This window comes from Phacochoerus africanus, chromosome 6 (genome assembly GCF_016906955.1).
Source record: "Phacochoerus africanus isolate WHEZ1 chromosome 6, ROS_Pafr_v1, whole genome shotgun sequence".
NCBI classification, from domain to species: domain Eukaryota; kingdom Metazoa; phylum Chordata; class Mammalia; order Artiodactyla; family Suidae; genus Phacochoerus; species Phacochoerus africanus.
This window is the reverse complement of record NC_062549.1, coordinates 125,458,109-125,477,713: the sequence shown is the minus strand read 5'-3', so window position 1 is coordinate 125,477,713 and position 19,605 is coordinate 125,458,109. Positions and strand designations below refer to the sequence as shown.

General features: G+C 48.0%; 1 protein-coding gene across 2 annotated transcripts in view; it reads right to left on the bottom strand.

Annotated features, from left to right (window-relative positions):
- The window catches only part of TGFBR3 (transforming growth factor beta receptor 3), a 200,792-nt gene extending 181,671 nt beyond the window's left edge, over positions 1-19,121 (bottom strand). Inside the window, exon 1 of one of the 2 annotated variants that reach the window (XM_047785319.1) lies at positions 18,774-19,121. The gene's annotated coding sequence lies outside the window, so the exon portion shown is untranslated. The remainder of the gene's footprint in view (positions 1-18,773) is intronic. The other variant, XM_047785318.1, reaches the window with a different exon arrangement.
- Between the last annotated feature and the right edge of the window lie 484 nt (positions 19,122-19,605).

The window sequence follows — 19,605 nt, the reverse complement described above, 5'->3', positions numbered from 1 at the left end:
GCTGTGGCTGAGGTGTAGGCCAGCAGCTACAGCTCTAATTTGACCCCTAGCCTGGGAACCTCCATATGCCGTGGGTGTGGCCCTAAAAAGACCAGAAAAAGAAAATATGGTACATACACAATGGAATATTAGCCATAAAAACAGAAGGAAACCTGCCTTTTGCAACAACATATATGGACCTTGTGGGCCTTACACTAAGTGAAATAAGTTGGACAGGAAAAGACAAATACTGTATAAGCTCACTTATGTGTAGAATCTAAAAAACTGAACTCGTGGAAACAGAACAGCACAGATCAGTGGTTACCAGAGGGGGAGAAATGGGTGAAGGTGGTCCAAAGGTACAAACTTCCAGAAGTTTCTGTGGCCAGCGGGTTAAGGATCCCGCATTATCACTGCAGTGGCTCAGGTCCACTGCTGTGGTGTGGGCTTGATCCCTAGCCCAGGAACTTCCACATGCCACAGGCAGGGCCAAAAAATAAAATTTAATTAAAATTAAAAAATAAAAAGTTACAAACTTCCAGTTACAAGATAAATAAGTTCCGGGAACATACTGCACAACGTGACAACAATTAGCAGTTCTGTGTTATATACCGGAAAATTGCTAAGAGAGTAAACCTTAAAAGTTATCACAAGTAAAAGAAAAAATCGTCAATTACGCGAGGCAATGGACATTCACCAAGTTTACTGCAGTGATCACTTCGAAATACACACACACACAAAAGCAGTATGTTGTATTTTACGCAATGTAATGTGTGACCTATATAAGAAAACTGAAAAAAAGTTAAAATTAAAAATAAAGATTTCAGGGGGTCCCACTGTGGCTCAGTAGCAACCAATCTGACTAGTATCCCTGAGGACGAAGGTTCGATCCCTGGATCCCTGGCCTCACGCAGTGGGTTAAGGGTCCAGCGTTGCCATGAGCTGTGGTGCAGGTCAAAGATGCAGCTCGGATCTGGCCCCTAGCCTGAGAACTTCCATAGGCAGCAGGTGCAGCCCTCAAAAGAAAAAAAAAATGTCCTTAATTTAAAAAAAATAAAGATTTCCCCGGGCACCACGTGGAGCATAGACAAGGGGAGCCCATTGTGTTTGGATGACCAGCTAAGCCTCTTTCAGCAGGTAAGACAAGAGATCTTTAGATTTCTTTAGATCAGGGTGGAGCCCCAGTTTCTTCAATTGTAAGAAAATAAACGAACCTTTCCTACATGACAGGGTCATTACAAGAATCTAATGAAACTGTACATTAAGAGCATAAAAGCTGTGGTTTCTTATCATTAACAGGTTGTCTCTGCCAAAGAGAATTATTATCTTGAAGATTACTTAAAGCTCCAATATGCCACGACGGCCAAAGGTAGGGAAAAAAAGGGGCCTTACTTCTCTTTTTTTTTTTTTTTGCTTTATAGGGCCACACGGGTGGCATCTGGAGGTTTCCAGGCTAGGGCTTGAATCAGAGCTTCAGCTGCCAGCCTACACCACAGCCACAGCAACTCAGGATCCAAGCCACGTCCGCACTCTATACCGCAGTTCACAACAACGCCGGGTCCTTAACGCACTGAGCAAGGCCAAGGATCGCACCCCCACACATCCTCACAGATACTAGTCGGATTCGTTTCCGTTACGCCATGACGGGAACCCCACGAGGCTTACTCTTGAGCCACCTGAACCTGTGGGTCACAATTCCACGTGAAGACCCAGGAGGAAGGGAGGCAGGAAGCACAGAGGGTACAGGATGTGCAGAGAAGCTGGGCTCCAGTCTCCCCTGCTCCTGCAGGGCCTGGCCCACCCGCACTCCTGGCTGAGAGTGTAGCCAACACATCTCTGGCCCCCACATCCTTAGCCTTTTTAGGGTTGACCTTCAGTCTGTCCTTAAAAGCCCTCCGTCTATCCTGAGCACAACAGACCTCACTGCCCAACCAAACACAGCAAAAAGAGGGGTGTGGGCATGGATCCTTCTCCCACGGTTGTGAAAGACCAGGTGTTGTTCAAGTTCACAAACAGGACAGATTTTCACCCACCTCCGCAGTGTTCCAAGAACCACCTTTCATATTTAATATTTCTGCCTCCAAAGATTTCAGTTACTTATAATTTTAAGCGAGATTTAATAGAGAACTATTCTCGGGGTTTCCAAATCAGGCTCACCCAGAAGGCTTAGGATGGACAAGTCATTTGGCCTCCATCACCCCTCCTCTGTAAAAGAGTAATGGTATTTTGATTGTAACACATGAGAATATGGGCGTGACACCTAAAAGAAGACCTGGCCTGCCCAGGACGTTTTTAAAAAATAATAGTCTTTGGACTTTTTGCGGTGAAAGTACATGTAGACTTTCCAAAAACCAAGCAAACTACCAGTAACAAGATATTATAGATAGCAGTTGACAGAGTTCCCACTGTGGCACAGGGGGTTAAGGAGATGACTGCCCTGGCCCAGGTCACTGCTGAGGTGCAGGTTCGATCCCCAGGCCAGCACAGTGGGTTAAGGATCTGGTGCTGCCACAGCCACGGTGCAGGTCACAGCTGCAGCTCGGATTCAGTCCCTGGCCTGGGAACCTCTAGATGCCGCAGTTGCAGCCCCCCAAAAGTAGCAGTTTTTACATCAAAGTAACTGTATTCGCCTTAGGACTGGACTTTGTCATCTAGAACTTCAAAGATTCCCATTACCAAAAAATAATGAGGAGTTCCCGTTGTGGCGCAGTGGTTAACGAATCCGACTAGGAGCCATGAGGTTGCGGGTTCGGTCCCTGCCCTTGCTCAGTGGGTTAACGATCCGGCGTTGCCGTGAGCTGTGGTGTAGGTTGCAGACTCGGCTCGGATCCCGCGTTGCTGTGGCTTTGGCGTAGGCCAGGGGCTACAGCTCCAATTGGACCCCTAGCCTGGGAACCTCCATATGCCGCCAGAGCGGCCCAAAGAAATAGCAAAAAGACAAAAAAAAAAAAAAAGACGCGAAAAGAGTCAGAATATTCCAATACTATTCCCTAAAAGGGTGGTCAAGCTGCTGGCTCCCCAGCTCTGGTGCAAGTGACCCCCATCTGGCCACGTGGCCCTCCTCAGTTCTACCTGAGTCCCAAATCAGCTTCTGGGGTTTAGCCAGGGGGCTGCAGAGCTCAGCCTGCCACTCGCTGCCACCAAGCCAACCCAGCTGGCTGGAGGGAGGAATCAGCTATTACCAAAAGGGCTCGTTAAATCACGAAGCTGCGATTATTCCAGCCAAAGTCAGCACAGCTGAATATTCTCCGGCCCTTGCAAGCACCAAGCCGTGAAAAAAAGCTTTGGGGAAGCTCTACATCATTAACCCCCAACAGACACCACTGCCCAAAGTACATGCTAATTTACTAAACGATTTCGTCACATCTTTATATTCACAGGGATTCTGCAAATACAGGAATTCTGACTAAAACACTCCAAAAATAGACTCTTGCTAATCACACTTAAGCACATTTTTTTTTCACGTCACCGATTTCCAATACACAATTATTCTCTTGGGGGAGGGTCATCCCTCAACAGATACATTTCATTTATTTTATTTTGGTTTTGTCATTTTAGGGCCGCACCCATGGCATATGGAAGTTTCCAGGCTAGGGGCCAAGTCGCAGCTGTAGCTGTTGGCCTACACCACAGCCACGGCAACGCCGGATCCTTTAACCCACTGAGCGAGGCCAGGGATCGAACCTGTGTCCTCATGGATACTAGTTGGGCTTGTTACCACTGAGCCACGGCAGGAACTCTTCAACAGACAAATTTCAATCACTTAGCTGATATCACTCGGGAAGGAGGGGGCTGAGCAGCCAGGCATGCGAAACACTGAGTTAAAACCTTTAGATGGTTGCCCGTGGATGCTGTCAAGATAAAGACCAAAACTCTTTGTGTGGCTGCTGGTCGTTGTCAGCTTCGTCCAAGCTCCTCATGGGTGTGCTCCAGCTCCACTCGCCTTAATTCAGTTCTACAAAAGGTCTAGGCCCTTTGCTTCCGGGGAGCGATGGCCACCGTGCTGGAACTCAGTGGCCCTCTGCGGGCCCCAACACAGCTAACTTCCAACGCCTCCAAGGCCTGAGGTCTTGGCATAAGCACTACGTCTTTAAGGAAGCCTCTCTTCTTCTCTTGCCTTTTCTAGGGCTGCTCCCGCACCATATGGAAGTTCCCAGGCTCGGGGTCCAATCGGAGCTGTAGCCACCAGCCTACGCCAGGGCCATGGCAACGCGGGATCCGAGCCGCGTCTGCAACCTACACCACAGCTCACGGCAATGCTGGATCGTTAACCCACTGAGCAAGGGCAGGGACCGAACCTGCATCTTCATGGATACTAGTCAGCTCCTTCCCCTGCTGAGCCACTGCAAGAACTCCCTAATAAAATAATGTTCTAAAACAGAAAGCAAGACCCTCCAAGGAACAAGAGAGGCAGGAGTTCTGGGACCAACCTGTTTTACAAGCTCAGACAAGTCACCGCCTTCTGGGCCTCAATTTCTTCATCTCTAGTATGAAGAGATGAACCAAGAAAATCTTTAGTGCGAGCCCTTACTTATGCCTGTCATTCTAAGGGCTAGCAACTAATCCTGAATCCCTCCCATACACTGAGACTGCAAACACGCTGGTGGCAATTTGAAATGCATGTTCCTGTGATGGCTGGCTGGAATGGTAACAAACCTGGAAGGTATTATCCCCGAAAAACGTTCAACTGGACAATTTAAGTGTGACCAAAATACTAATGCTATTAGCTATTTTTAACACAAAATCGGTATAGACAAAAAATATTTAAATGAATTGTCTTGCAAGCAACCACAAAACCCGAACTTTGTCAGATCTGCCCACCGCATCAAAACTGCCATATTTATTCTACCCCTCAAACCCATGAACTCTACTCGGGACCCCTCAGCACATTCCAAAAGCCACCTCGGATTAATTCCATCCCACTATACTCTGTCTCCTTAACATTTTGGGTATAATTTGTTCCTTGTCATCTTCTCTTCGGAGCCAACTGAGAATGTTGGAAATAGATAACATCCACTCCGACCCTTTCATTTTGCAGATTGGCAAACCAAGAATTAGCAAGGCTCAATGACGGGGCCACCAATACACAGCTAGTGAGAGCACAGCCAAGACTTGTCCATAGGCTGCTTTGTAATTACTCTGCGGTCATTCATGTGTTTCTACAAGATTCCCCTTCCTAGGAGAGGCTAACACCCTGCTTTCTTCTTCCTCTGACCCCAGAAAACAGCTCAATTACCAACTACCGAGCAGCCCGAGCTCCTTACTCCTCAACCAGGAGCTCCTCCTCCGTGGACGCCAACCAGATCCTGCCGTCACTTGCTGGACCCGACATAAGGGATGCATTATTTTGTTTTGAAACCATGGCGACAAGGCTTAATCATCAATTTTCCTTCATTCATTTCTTATTAGCACCCACCATGTGCCAGGCACTGCCTGGGGAGCTGGGGACCCAGCAGTGAACTAAACATGGCACTGTTTTCATGGAGACACCTTCTAAGGGGAGAGACAGACAACAGAAAATGTGTCAAGTGATGGTTAATCCAGTGAAGGACAAATAAAGCAGGTGAAGGAGAAGGAATGATAAGAGATATGATTTCAGATGGGGTGGTCGGGGATGTGTGAGATTGAGAATTATAAGAAATACATTTGGAGAGTTCCCGTCGTGGCGCAGTGGTTAACGAATTCGACTAGGAACCATGAGGTTGCGGGTTCGGTCCCTGCCCTTGCTCAGTGGGTTAAGGATCCAGCGTTGCCATGAGCTGTGGTGTAGGTGACAGACACGGCTTGGATCCTGAGTTGCTGTGGCTCTGGTGTAGGCCGGTGGCTACAGCTCAGATTCAACCCCTAAGCCTGGGAACCTCCATATGCCGTGGATGTGGCCCTTAAAAATGACAAAAAAAAAAAAAAAAAAGAAAAGAAAGAAATACATGTGGTCTTCGCGACCTCACCCCACCCCCATCCCATCTCTGGCACAAAATCCTCTTAAAAGCTTTGGAATTTCCTAACTGGGGAGAGGGACCGCAGTAGTTTTGTTATGTTGATGAGGTGACTTTTAGATCCCACCTAAGGAGGGGGAGTTTTTGTTAGGAGAACCAACCTTGGGATCAGAGGGCTGGAACTTTCAGCCCCACCCCTACCCACCCTTGGAGGAGGGAGAGGGGCTGGAGGTCAACTCAATCACTGGTGGCCAAAGATCTACTCAATCGTCTCTGGGAAGAAGCCTCCATAAAAAGCCAAAAGGATGAGGTTAGGGAGCTTGGGTGGGTGAACCCAGAGGTGCCGGGAGAGGGGCTCACTGCGGGCCGCTTACTAACCACCTCCAAGCCTCGTCTGTGGACAGAATGATTCTCTTCCCCTAATGGGGCTGTTATGATGATTTGGTAAATTGATAACATATAAAGCACTGAATATACTCACGTGCCTAGGGTTTAGGAAATGGCAGCTTTGATGTTTAACGAGGCCATTAGCAACAGCTCCATTCAAAACAATTTATTTTCAGTTCGATGGTTTTTGAAAGCCGGCCTTAAATTACGCTGTTGCTTTGTCCACAGCCAATAACATCCTTCCAAGCCTCTTGGCTTCTCTTCCCGGCCCCGATGAGGAGGGCTGCACAGGAACCCCACTGATGGTACCACAGAAAGAGAGAGAGGCCAGGCCCGTACCATCTCATGACACTCGTATAAATTAGCTCTACATGCAGCTGAGCCCCCAGCCCCAAGAATCAGATGCTTCTTCAGAAGGGTACTGACTGCCCCTCGGATTGAAGTCACTGATTTCAGATCTCAGCAGCCTTGACTCCCCAAGCATCCTTTCTCCCATGTCCCCTTCGTCTCAACGAAACATTTCTTTTCACAGAAATCAGAACAGCAGAGCAAAACTCAAGAGTCTGGCCCAGCAGATCCAGACTGTTCCTCAACCCAGCCCCGAAGCAACTCTAGAAGGTACGGTGAGCGGCCCTGCAAATGGGCCCAGGGTCAAAGGAAGACGTCAGGGCCACAAGGAAACTCTGGTCTTTTCTGTGGTGCTGGGTTTACTTGTCATCTCAGTAGTCTCATGGGTTAAAGGGCAAACCACAGGCAGAGAGAAACCACAGCCAACCCTAGCCCGTCAGAGGAAAAATGGGAGTTTTCCCAAACCACTTTCAAGGCTAAAGAGAGGCCCTGGTTGGTGCTGCTTCAAGGCAGATAATTACAGAGAGGTCAGTGATCTAGTCTGACGGGTCTTGAATGAGGGTTTTTAAAAATCAGATTCTCCTGGAGTTCCACTGTGGCGCAGCAGAAATGAATCCAACTAGGAACCATGAGGTTACGGGTTTGATCCCTGGCCTTGCTCAGTGGGTTAGGGATCTGGTGTCGCCATGAGCTGTGGTATAGGTTGCAGACACAGCTCAGATCTGGTGTTGCAGGCCGGCGGCTACAGCTCCAATTCAAACCCTCGCCTGGGAACCTCCATATGCTGTGGGTGCAGCCCTAAAAAGACAAAAAAAAAAAAAAATCGGATTCTCCCAGCCATACCTGACACTTTCTCCTTTTTAATGCCGTTCGTATATGTTTAACTGGATCTATACAAACCCCACACAATCTTGCTTCTTCTCATTCATTTATTCGGCCAACAAAACCTGTGTCACATGCCGGCTCAGGCCGTGCCAGGGCCTGTTTAGGCGTGGGGGCTCCAGAGGGAATAAAACATGTAAAAATTCCTGCCTCTGTGGAGTGTACATCCTAGCCAGGGGCGAGAGACTGTAAACAAAATATATACGAACATATGAGGCAGAGATAAATGCTAAGGAAACAAAGCAGAGAAGACAGAAAGGAAGTACTTGGGGGGGGGGTCTTTGGTTCGTTTTGTTCGTTTGCTTGTTTTTGTTTGTTCTGAGTAAGGACCTACAGGAACTGACGGCTAGATATCTGGGAGAAAAACCCACCCATCAAAGAAAACTGCACCTGCGCAGACCCTGAGAGCGAGCGTCCAGGGAAGGCAAAGCAGGTGAAGCCTCTGGAAAAGGGAACAAGCCAGAGAGCAGAGGGTGAGACCAAGGCGGTCCCAGGCCAGGGAGGCAGGGCTGGTTGCGTAGGGCTTTAGGGCTCATTACAAAGATTGGGGTTTTTACTCCGAGAAAGACAGGATCAAGTCGAGGGTTTTCATCAGAGGAATGAGAGCATCGACTTAGGTTCTATCAGGGCCCTTCTGGCTACTGGGCGGAGAACGCGGCAGAGGAAGGCCCTGCTCCCCAGCGCGGGACGGCCACCTGCGCTCTCTGCATCCTCATCTTTAGAGGGACCTGAAGAGAAGTTTTCCTAAGCCCCAATCTAACCCTAAACTCTATGATTCTGAGTCGATTTCCTTTATCTCTTCTACAGTTAGAATTTGTATCAATTGTAAACGCAATCTTACCACCAAGTTCTGGGGCCCGGGATCGAACCTGCGCCCACAGCAGTGACCCAAGCCACTGCAGTGACAACGCTGGATCCTTAACCTGCTGCAGCACAAGAGAACTCCTCCCCCAAGCGTTAACGAAAGAAACACAGGTCTATGTTTTCGAAGGTCCCAATCTTAATGGATGAACAATTTGAGATGGAGATGCTGGGGTTCCCACCGTGGCTGAGCAGAAACGAATCTGACTAGTATCCATGAGGATGCCTTGCTCAGGGGGGTAAGGATCCGGTGTTGCCGTGAGCTGTGGCGTAGGTCACAGATGCGGCTCGGATCTGGCGTCGCTGTGGCTGTGGTGTAGGCCGACAGCTACAGCTCTGATTCAACCCTTAGCCTGGCCCTAAAAAGACAAAATTAAAAAAAGAAAGAGAGAGATGGAGATGCCAACGCCGGGAAAACCAACTGGCAAATGCCTGTGATAGCCCTGGTGAGATGGTGATTTGGAAAAGGAGAAGAAAACGCCAATTGTAGGATGTGACTTACAGGCCTAGTGTGCAGATTCCTAAGACTGGTGTTTACGTGTCAAAATGATGGAGGAAAGTCAAAGGAGTAATATGTGATCTGTGAAACTTATATGAAGTTCCAACTTCCATGTCCATAAGGTTTCCTGGAACTCAAGGGGAAAAAATGCCAGCTGACACCTGCTAAAGTTCAGACATCCGGGAACGGGTGACTCGCGGGGGAGGTATGCAGAAGGCAGTGAGGTGCGTCTGAGGCTACTAGCTTGGTAACTGGTGCCATTTACTGACATGGGAAATAAAGGAGTTGAGACTGGGGACCACAGAGAAATGGTATGTTGGGTTTGAGACTTCGTTTTAACAGAAAAACCTGCAGAATAGCCAAGTGGCCGCTGGAAATAAGGGTAGAAAGTAGAAAACAGGGGAGTTCCCCTGCGGCTCAGGGGATGAAGACCCCGACAAGTATCCATGAGGTCGCAGGTTCCATCTGCTCAGCGGGTTACGGATCTGGCTTGCCCTGAGCTGTGGTGTAGGTCTTGGATGTGGCTGTGGTGTAGGCCGGCAGCTGCAGCTCGATGTGCCCCCCTAGCCTGGGAACTTCCACATGCCGCAGGTGCGGCCCTAAAAAAGGCAAAAAGAAAAAAGAAAGAAAGTAGCATAGTGGGCGTGGCCACGGAGGCCTGGACCCAATGATGGGGGATGGGGAGGCGAGACGGGGAAGGGTGGGAGGAGCCCTGGAAACCGAGAGATGGGGCTGGAAACGGGGCAAAACCAGGAGCAGCAGTTCCAGGAAACAAATAAGGAGGGGGAGGGGAAGGGAGGGGGCGTGGCAGAGGCACCTGCGAGGGGACGAGCGGACGGTGAAGACGCCCGATTGAAAACGGGCGCGCGGTTTGGCACTTCGCACCTTTTCTAGCCGAGCGTGGGGTGCAGGGAGTGGGGGGGCGTGGGAGCCCCGCGGCTGCAGGTGGAGGCCCGAACCCGCGGTGAAAAGGAAAGAGCCAGCAGCTAACCGCCGCCAGCGCCGGCGGCCTTGGTTGTTCTCAAAGGCTCGGCGCCACCAGGAAAGTCTTATTCAACGCTCTGGAGGTGTCAGGTGTGAGAAACAGGAGCATCTGCTGGGGGTGATCTTCTGGGGGTAGAAAGGAGAGTCGCAGTGAACACCTGGGTCTCGGGGGACCACTAATCCTGAAACTAGCAGCAGCTTTATTTCAGAAAGGCTAGCTGCTTCCGACAAGTGCTGAGGACAAGGCGTTCGCCCACACATCATCCAACTCCCTTAGGCTTCTCGCCTCCAGTTCTTCCCACACTAGCGTCCGGTGTCTTTCTCCCCCAGAACAATAGGAAGCCACGGGGGCTGCATTTCCATTGCGAGCATGGGAAAGAGCATAACAAACAAACAAAAACAGCACCAACTACCTAGGATGATGCTGGGAGCCCAGAACCTGGCACCCTTCTGATAGGAAAAGGTTTACCAGTCACACCAGCCATGTCCCAAAAGACTGGCACCAAGCCCCTTAGTGTCAGTGGAGGCTGCCTCACTGCTCCTCTAGTTGCTCACTGAGAAACCAAAAGGAGCTGAAGGACCAAGAGTCTCTAATCCTAAATTGAGTCTTCATTTCCAAACTAGAACACTTGAAAAAAATGTGAAAGCCAACAGAGTAACTAGCAGATTTTTTTTAGATGTGTGTCTATGATTTGCTCTCCTTTACCCTCTGCAAAAAAAGCAACCCAACCCCCAAATAATCATTTTCCTTGGCCTAATTTCCCAATTTTTGTGATTTATAATTGGAAACAGACCGCTTTTTCCTGGCTTCAGAGAACAGGATCTTCGGGTTGTAAGAACTGCCAACTCCAGAACCTCAACCTTAGCAGAATTGCTTTTGCAAATCTCTTACCTATATACCTACTTAAAATCTGTATATATCGATTCCAAAGAAAACATTTAAAAGCCTTGGTATTATGCAAATATGAATTTTCTCCTAACAAATTAGACATTGCCCTTCTCTCCCAGCCTCCCTACCCAGTTAAGCTCAGTGGAATCCTGCTTTGTGCTCCGTTATCTCCCATTTGAACACTGCCAGTCTCACCCAGCAAAGCATGTCTGTGCGATACTTGCTGGAAGCTTTTTTTTCCTTCTCTAATTTAGTAGAACTGCTTCTACAGGAAACCTCCCTATTGAGCCCACACACTGAATGAAATTAAAACTTTGAATACTTAAGAGAGCAGCCACTCTGACAATGAAATAAAGATGCCGCAAACTGAAAAAAGCCTCGTACCAAAAAAAATATGAAATGTAGCAAGTAGGGCATCCTTCCCCAGGCTCCTGGGTCAAACACACGATGCATCCAGTGGTTGTGCTGCCAAGTAGTAAGGGATGGGTATGAAGGACTCAGAAAGGCAAGGTGCGTCTTCACAAAATGGGCTGTTAGTCCACACATTTTTTTCATGGCATCTTAAGAACACAAAAAGATGGAGTTCCCTCCGTGGCTCAGCAGTTAACGAACCCTACTAGGATCCGTGAGGATGTGGGATTGATCCCTGGCCTCGCTCAGTGGGTTAAGGGTCCGGCGTTGCCATGAGCTGTGGTGTAGGTCGGAGATGTGGCTTGGATCACGCATTGCTGTGGCTGTGGTGTAGACTGGCAGCTACAGCTCCAACTGGACCCCTAGCCTGGGAACCTCCATATGCCACAGGTGCGGCCCTAAAATGCAAACAAACACACAAACAAGAACACACAAAGATAATCAACAAGGGCTTATGTATAGCACAGGGAACTCTACTCGATACTCTGCGATAACCTATATGGGAAAAGAATAAGCAAAAGAATGGATGTGTGTATATGCATAACTGATTCACTTTGTTGTACACCAAAAACGAACACAACATTGTAAGTAAACTACACACACACATATAATAAAGAATACACATTACTATCTCTATAAAGACACAAACATAAGAAAACTAAGAGGAACGTCTGCTTGGAAAGGCTTTGACCGAAAGAAAAAAAAAAAAAAGATAGAGCACCAATGGTAAACATGCCCATTTAGAAGATGAGAAACTTCTCCCACACACATAGGGAAGACCATACACTGCAATGATGCAAAATATATCTAATGAGTCAATGGTGCTTTCCCTCAAGTTGAATTTCATTTGCACAGTGTAATATAACACAATGAGACTTTTTTTTTGTCTTTTTGCCTTTTCTAGGGCCACTCCCGTGGCATATGGAGGTTCCCAGGCTAGGGGTTGAATCGGAGATGTAGCCACTAGCCTATGACACAGCCACAGCAACTCGGGATTTGAGCCGCATCTGCGATCTACACCACAGCTCATGGCAATGCCGGATCCCCAACCCACTGAGCAAGGCCAGGGATCGAACCCGCAGCCTCATGGTTCCCAGTCAGATTCGTTGACCACTGAGCCACGATGGGAACTCCGAGACATTTTCTTTATGGACACTCAGAAGGAGAGTTTTGTGTTTGAGCATGTTTTATTTTAAAGAAAAAAAAAAACAAAACAAAACAGAAAAGCAATAAGTCAACACAGGGGATTATCACACGAAAGTTTTTAAGGTAGCACATGAACACATGGTTTTGAGATTGGAATCTAAGTATTTCACCTCAAATACCCTTCCAAGTATAAAAGAAAAAAAAGCAACATTCTGTTCCAGCAATCATCATGCAGTTAATGATGAAATGAAATCTGCAAATAGCCACCAGTGTATTTTTGCATCCAATGACCAATTTCACATGTCAAAACACATAAATCACTAAAAAGGCTAACAGAATTATATTCCCAAAATGGAATCTTTTCACACCCCAAACAGAATTAAGTATTCATCAAGTTTCCACTAATAAAACAGTATAATAAGAATACAAAAGAAACCCAAAATTCTGCTAGACTCGCCACCTGGTTTGGTGTTCTTACCATCACTTGTGGTTAGTCATCACGCCTGTGCACTCCAGACCTTCTCCTCCCGGGGTGATCTGATCACAGGAAAGCTCAAGGACTTTCTAAAGATCTTTTTTTTTTTTTTCAGGGACTAATCAACTTAAATGTGTTTTTACAAATGGTCCATCTGCAATTTGACACAAAAACCTGACCTTCAGCATGTACCAGGAAAATGAATTCTGTGCTTGGAAGGACACACAAGCAGGTGCTGCTTCTTTCTTCTGCAAACAGCAACCAACCCTGAGGTCCCCTTTCTCCCAGAGTCCAGTGTCTAAGAGAGAGGGAAAGTATATGCTTCTGGATTTCATCCTTTTTCTTTTTATTGAAGTATAGTTGATTTACAGTGTTGGGTTAGTTTCTGGTGTACAGCAAAAGGTGATTCAGTTTTATATATACGCGTGCGTGTGTGTGTGTGTGTGTGTGTGTGTGTGTGTGTGTGTGTGTGTGTGTGTTCTCTTTCATTTTCTCTTCCATACGGTTTATTACAGGGGATTGACTATAGTTCCCTGCGCTATTTATCTATTTTGTAGTGGTTTGTATCTGCTAATCCCAAGATCTCCCACCTCCTTTACCCTTTGGTGACCATAAATTTGTTTTCTATGTCTGTGAGTCTGTTTTTGTTTTGTAAGTTCATTTATATGATATTTTGGATCCCACATATAAGTGATATCATAGTACTATCCTTTTTCTTAAAGTGAAGATAGAGCTGACATTTCAGACTCAATTCTAAATTGTTATCGTGGCAACAATCTAACATTAAATCCTAAAAATTAACTCTACCAGGCTCTACATATCACTCAGAGTCCCAGTCCCAGACCTGAAACTTTTAGCATTAAAGGAATCACCAGCACCAAAAAAGAGACATTATTTTTTTTCTTCCTATAATTATTTTGAGCAGGAGATATGAGGACAGCCTGAGGGCAGCTTCTGAAGCCCAAGCTCAGACCTTCAGGGATAATCTCAATTTTAAACAGGGTCTCCATCCCTTATCCCCCTAAATGTCAGCCCATGAAGTCTTTTATTTATTTATTTATTTATTTTTGTCTTTTTAGGGCCACACCTGCACCACACTGAAGTTCCCAGGCTAGGGGTCCAATCAGAGCTACCACCGCCGGTCTATACCACAGCCACAGCAACACCAGATCCGAGCCGCAACTGCGACCTACGCTGCAGCTTGTGGCAATGCCGGATCCTTAGTCCACTGAGCGAGGCCAGGGATCGAACCCATGTCCTCATGATGCTAGTCAGATTCGTTTCCACTGAGCCACAACGGGAACTCCCCATTAGGTCTTGCTGTTCACACGATAAGGTCCGAGTGGGTGTGGCCTCATGCAGAACTTTCATGAATGTTGCTTCAAGGTTCAAGATTGCACACGTTTTGATTGAGAGATAAAAGCAATTGCACTCTAAGAGAAGGAAGAATGCTCTGCTTGGAAATCTGTGCTCAATCTTAAGACTTTGCAAACAGAGAAAATAAATCTCCATGTCAGTTAACAAACAAATGTGCTATTTCAAAAGATCTAAAACAAGAACTTTAGAAATGGACAGAGCCCAGGAAACGGACCCAAATCCTATTTCGTAAGGCACTTCCAAGCTGTGTTGACTTATTTCAGCTTGACTAGAGACCCAACAAATTAACAATAGCTTGTGCTTTATGCAAAGCTACAAAAAGACAATGCCATCATCCCAAGAGTTCCTCTGAAGATGTGGCACCATAGAAATTACTGCCATGGGTCTTGGTGCACTAATTTCCTTCCAAGGCCCCCAGTGCCCTAGATTCACTCTTTTATATTCCAAACCATACATGTGCCTAAAGGCAACACAAGACTGCCTTGAAGTTAAAGACGCCTAAAAAACATTATCTAACTTGAATCATGCAAAGTTCAAAACGGAGTTAACATTTTTTAAGTTCCACAATTCCAAAAGAAGTTTAAAATTATAAGAAAAACACTCCAGGGGACGGACTGAAACAGCAATAAAATCACCTTTTAAATAACTGTTAAGAGTACAAAAAAGAAAAAAAAAATGAGGACTGTCCTCATTAACTAATGAACCTGACAGTTATAATTAGTCTCTGTCCAACAGCAATGGAAGAAAACAAATACAGTTTCAAATTGGATTCTCAAGAACAGGGGTAATTCAAAATGACCACAAAGCAAATTCATCCAGGACAAATATTACAGCAAAAAATGTTAATACTTACCAGTCATCCCCTAAATGTTACCTGTTCTGTCTGTGAAGCTTACAATGTAGAGTCAGAAATTTCTACAAATTTATGATCCCAGGAACTTAGGCACTAAGGAAGTCAGCAGCAATCGCCTTCTTTCTTGGTGCTCAAAGGACATCTGAGTTCCTGGGGTGCTTACGCCCAGACGAGGCTCTCAGAAAAGCCAGAGCCCCCGGACTTTTACAAGATACCATCAAGTTTGCATGTAAAAAAGAAAGGTTAATTCCTTCGAGTCTCCAAAAGACTATATATATATATATATATATATATATATATATATATATATATAAAGGAAATTATATATATATATATAAAATTTTTTTTTGTCTTTTTGCCTTTTCTAGGGCTGCTCCCGCAGCATATGGAGGTTCCCAGGCTAGGGGTCCAATCGGAGCTGTAGCTGCCAGCCTACGCCACAGCCACAGCAACGCAGGATTCGAGCTCATGGCAACGCCAGATCCTTAACCCACTGAACAAGGCCAGGGATCGAACCCGCAACCTTGTGGTTCCTGGTCTGATTCATTAACCACTGAGCCACAGTGGGATCGCCGACAATACTTTCCTTTAAGCAAACCCATTTTGGCCCTGTGTAAAGGCTTTCCTAAGCCCTAAGGCATCTTAGCCAGCTGCTAGCAGGGGCCTGGAACAGGGCTGCTAATGTGCCAAACTCCCAAGACCGGGGCCCTTAAGCCTATTAAGGTGTTGGGGGTTGATAAATGTTTGCTCAATAAGCAAGCCAGATGAGAGCATGGAAGCCTAAATTAGACCCCAAATAAAATGCCACTCGGATGTATAAGTGCCATGTTGAGGTTAAGAAAGAAGAGACTCAATTTGAAAGTTATTTTAACATAGGATCCACTTGACTCTCACTTGGTAAATGGAACTCAAATCCATACTACCTGATATTCTAGAAACAAGAAAGGAAACTGGCCTACAAAACTGTAGACAAAGATTGAAAACCTTTTTTAAAAGCCGATTTAACTGTTTTTCCAAGCATGCTCATTCCTAAATATTGTTTATATCTTTATCGGTAGACATGCATCCATACTAAGCAAATATGATACCTCTGACCTGTTACTACACTAAAATATAAGCCTGTGAAGAAGGCACAGGAGTAGACAGGCTGTTACTCAAAATAACAATCCCTTAGTGTCTTGCAATCAGATGTTAGTGAAAAATGATAATGACAGGATGGTGAGCCCACCACCCTCCACCTCCCCAGAACAACCTCACGCCATCCGATTTTCTACACGAGACCAACGAGGGCCATTGCAAAAGGAGTTACGAAGGCTCTCTCTGGACTCCCAGTTCTCCAAGATAATTTGAAATATTACCCAAAGGACACAAAATTATTTGACCTACACCTCCTAAGGAAAACAAATGGAAATAAACGGTATGTGTATTTAACATCTGTCCCGGCACCAGAGCTCTGGACATATATCCACCACGTAGGCTCTGTCCTCAAAGTCATTCTTACGATAATGAGTTGAAATTACACCCAGTTCTCCAAAGTCAACTCAAAAGGCAACTTGGTCATTTTGCTAGATAAAACCACAACAGGTTCCCCTTCTGAAATGTATGTTTAATACTCTATAAAAACTGGTTTGGGTGCCTAACAGATATCAATAGGTAATGTGTTATGCTCCCCCTATTGGCTAATATTCAAAATAACAATGAATTCCCCAGGGGTTGCCTTTGAGGAGCTGGGGTTCACAAGTAAGTTGGTGATTTTAATGCTTAAAAACATGAGCTGGATCAACAGTTGTGAGGCAAAGCTGCCATGTGATGGTCAGATTCCATCAAAACAGGAAAAATTAAAGTTGACAAATGACAAAGACAAACTAAAGGGCTGAAACTATGCTGAAGCCTTGAAACACTAAACAATGCAGAATGAAAGCCAAAAGCAGAGAACATCAAGAAACAGAGCAACATCCTTTAACTGACACAATGGCATGAAATCAATTTCATTTTAATAGCCCTTAAGGGGGTAAGAATTATTTCCCTGCCTTCTGTGCCAACCCCAAGCTGTTTCCTAAGGAAGCCAAGTAACACTGACCAACAATGTCTGGAGAATTAATGAAAGAAAAGAAGATTAAAGATCCAAATTAATTACTCCAAATCAGAGTTCTATTTATAATTACTTGGAGTCAGTTTCAGGGGCGCCAGAATTTGACCCCACCCGGCATGGGTAGCTCACCTAAATTAATCTCAGACACCTGATGTGCTTTCCAAGCAATGGGTTCACCTTAAAGGAGCTGAAGACAGGAGAAGATGCTGGGATTTGCTGCACACGAATCGCACTGCACTTGCTGTTCTCGGCTGAGTGTCTGAGCCGGGCTTTCCAAGTCAGAACAGCTGTGTAATAGCCTGGGCAAGTAACGAAACTCTAGAGTCTTAACTAAAAAAATCGGTCCACTAATAGTGTTTTTGCCAGAGTTGGGGTCCCGGTTCAGTGTCCATAAGGCCTCGAGGACAGTAACTGGCACACAGCTTGCGCCCAATAAACGTTGGCTATCATTATCACCAGAAAGAAATAGTTATTTTCACCCACAGGTACCTGCTGGCAACCTAAAGTACCATTTCGGGAAAATGAAAAGGACTTGACAGATGCTTTGCTGCTTGTAGAGCCTTCTCTCCTCCCAAACCACTCGCTTACTTGTCTTAGAAGGGATGTGGACTCAGAAAAAGCCTGCCGCCCGGTCTCGGTCTGTCATTCCTACCACCCCCTATCCTCGACGGCCTTCTCCGGACGCCGCCGGGCTTCGGACAAGCAGCGCTAAGAGCCCAGCCGCCCTTTGCTGGGCGCCAGGCATCGATCGTTCTGGTACGTGACATATGCTAAAGCATTCAATCCTCAAGTAACCTTATGAGGCCAATACTATTTATTAGTATTCCCATTTCACAGGGAAGGAAATGTGAGCGATTTTCGTCTCTCGGCTCTTTCTGTAGACACCAAATCCACTAAGTTCTACTCTGTCAAGGTAATTCACGCTTGACAAGCCCGTTCCTACCCTTAAGTGATTCTGGAAAGTGGGGCAAATGCCCTAATAAGAACAAGACTGCAAGCACGTTCTCCTAGCGACAGCCCGTGAGTTCCTAGCTTATTCTAACCAAATGAAGGCGCCAGGAGAAGCCTTCAAAATAAACTGGGTAAGGTGGCTAACAAGTTAATGCGGGCGAGGCGGATGCTCCGCGGGGCTCCGGGCTGCAGCGGCCGGCAGAGCCCCCCGAGGACGCGGCCCGCGGGGCGCGCAGCTCACGTCGGTGCCAGAGTCCCGGGCCCGCAGCCTCTGCAACGGCAATTGAGTGCAAACCCACCACCAATCTTGCCCACCAACGCTGTCACGCGCCCGGTGGGAAGTGGCCAGCGCGCCCCCGCGGAGGTCAGAAGAAACCGCGGAAAGGAAGAGTGAGGGCAGGAGCGGAACAGATGTCTTCCCCAGCACCGCGCATCGCCCCGCGCGCTGCCCAGCCCGGGCGGCCGCTTCCCCACGACCTCCAGCGTCAACACCGCCCGACCCGACCGAGGCCGCCCCCACCGGCCCGGGGGTCCCGGTGGCCCGAGCGATCCCGGCCGGGAGACGGGCAGGGAGCCCCGCGCAGCGCCGACAGGCACCGCGCAGCCTGCAGAGCCCCCGGAGGGGACGGGTGCTGGGGCGAGCGGTGCGGCCAAGGGCGTCCGGGCGCCCGCTGCAGCGCCGCGGGGCCCGGCCGGCACGTACCTCGGAGGCGGCGTGTCCAGCGGAGATCCACCCGCCACAAGTTGGAGGAAAAAGCAGAGCGAAGTTTCCCCGCCCAGCGCCCGGCGGCCGCGAAGCTCCGGCAGCTGCTGCGCCGCAGCGCAACTACGCCATCCGGACCCGCCGGGGACTTTCTCCTCCTGCAGGGAGCTCGGGGAATCGCGCAGGGAAAGTGGCCGCGCACCCGAGCCGCCGACTTCCCTCCGTCACTCGCTGGGAAGAGGAAAGCGCCACTCGGCGTCCCCGAAACCCTCGATTACCCCCATCGGGCCGACCCCGCGCCCCCGCTCCCCCCCACACTCGCGGGCGGGGACGGGCAGGAGGCCACAGCAATCAGCGCGCGGGGGGAAGGGCGCTCCTCCTCCGCGGTCCCCACCGCACTCCCGGCCGCCCAGAAACTCCTCCTCCCGCCGCCCGCCTCCTCTCTCTCCTCCCCCTTTTCCTCTGCGGCTGGTGGATGAACCCCGCGCGCTGCCGGAGCCTGCGTTTCCTTTCGGACCGAGGAGGGCGGGAGAGCCGCGGAGCCCCGGGAACCGCCGGGTTGCCGCGCGCCCAGCTTGGGGCAGCGAACACAGAGGGGGCCGGGGGTCTGGGAAGGGCCGGATGGGGGCGAGGGGGCAACGTGGGCGCGAGCTGCAAGGATTCCCTCCCTCCTACGAAGTCCTTGCAGCTTTCCAGGGCTTCCTGGCGAAGTTGGCTTATTTGGTTCCCTGCGTCTTGGTCCAAAAATGTAAAACCTCCAACAGTGTGGTCACCCCCCCTTGCCCACCGCCTAGCAAAGCCCCCCCACCTCCCTTCGTGCTGTCCCTGGTGC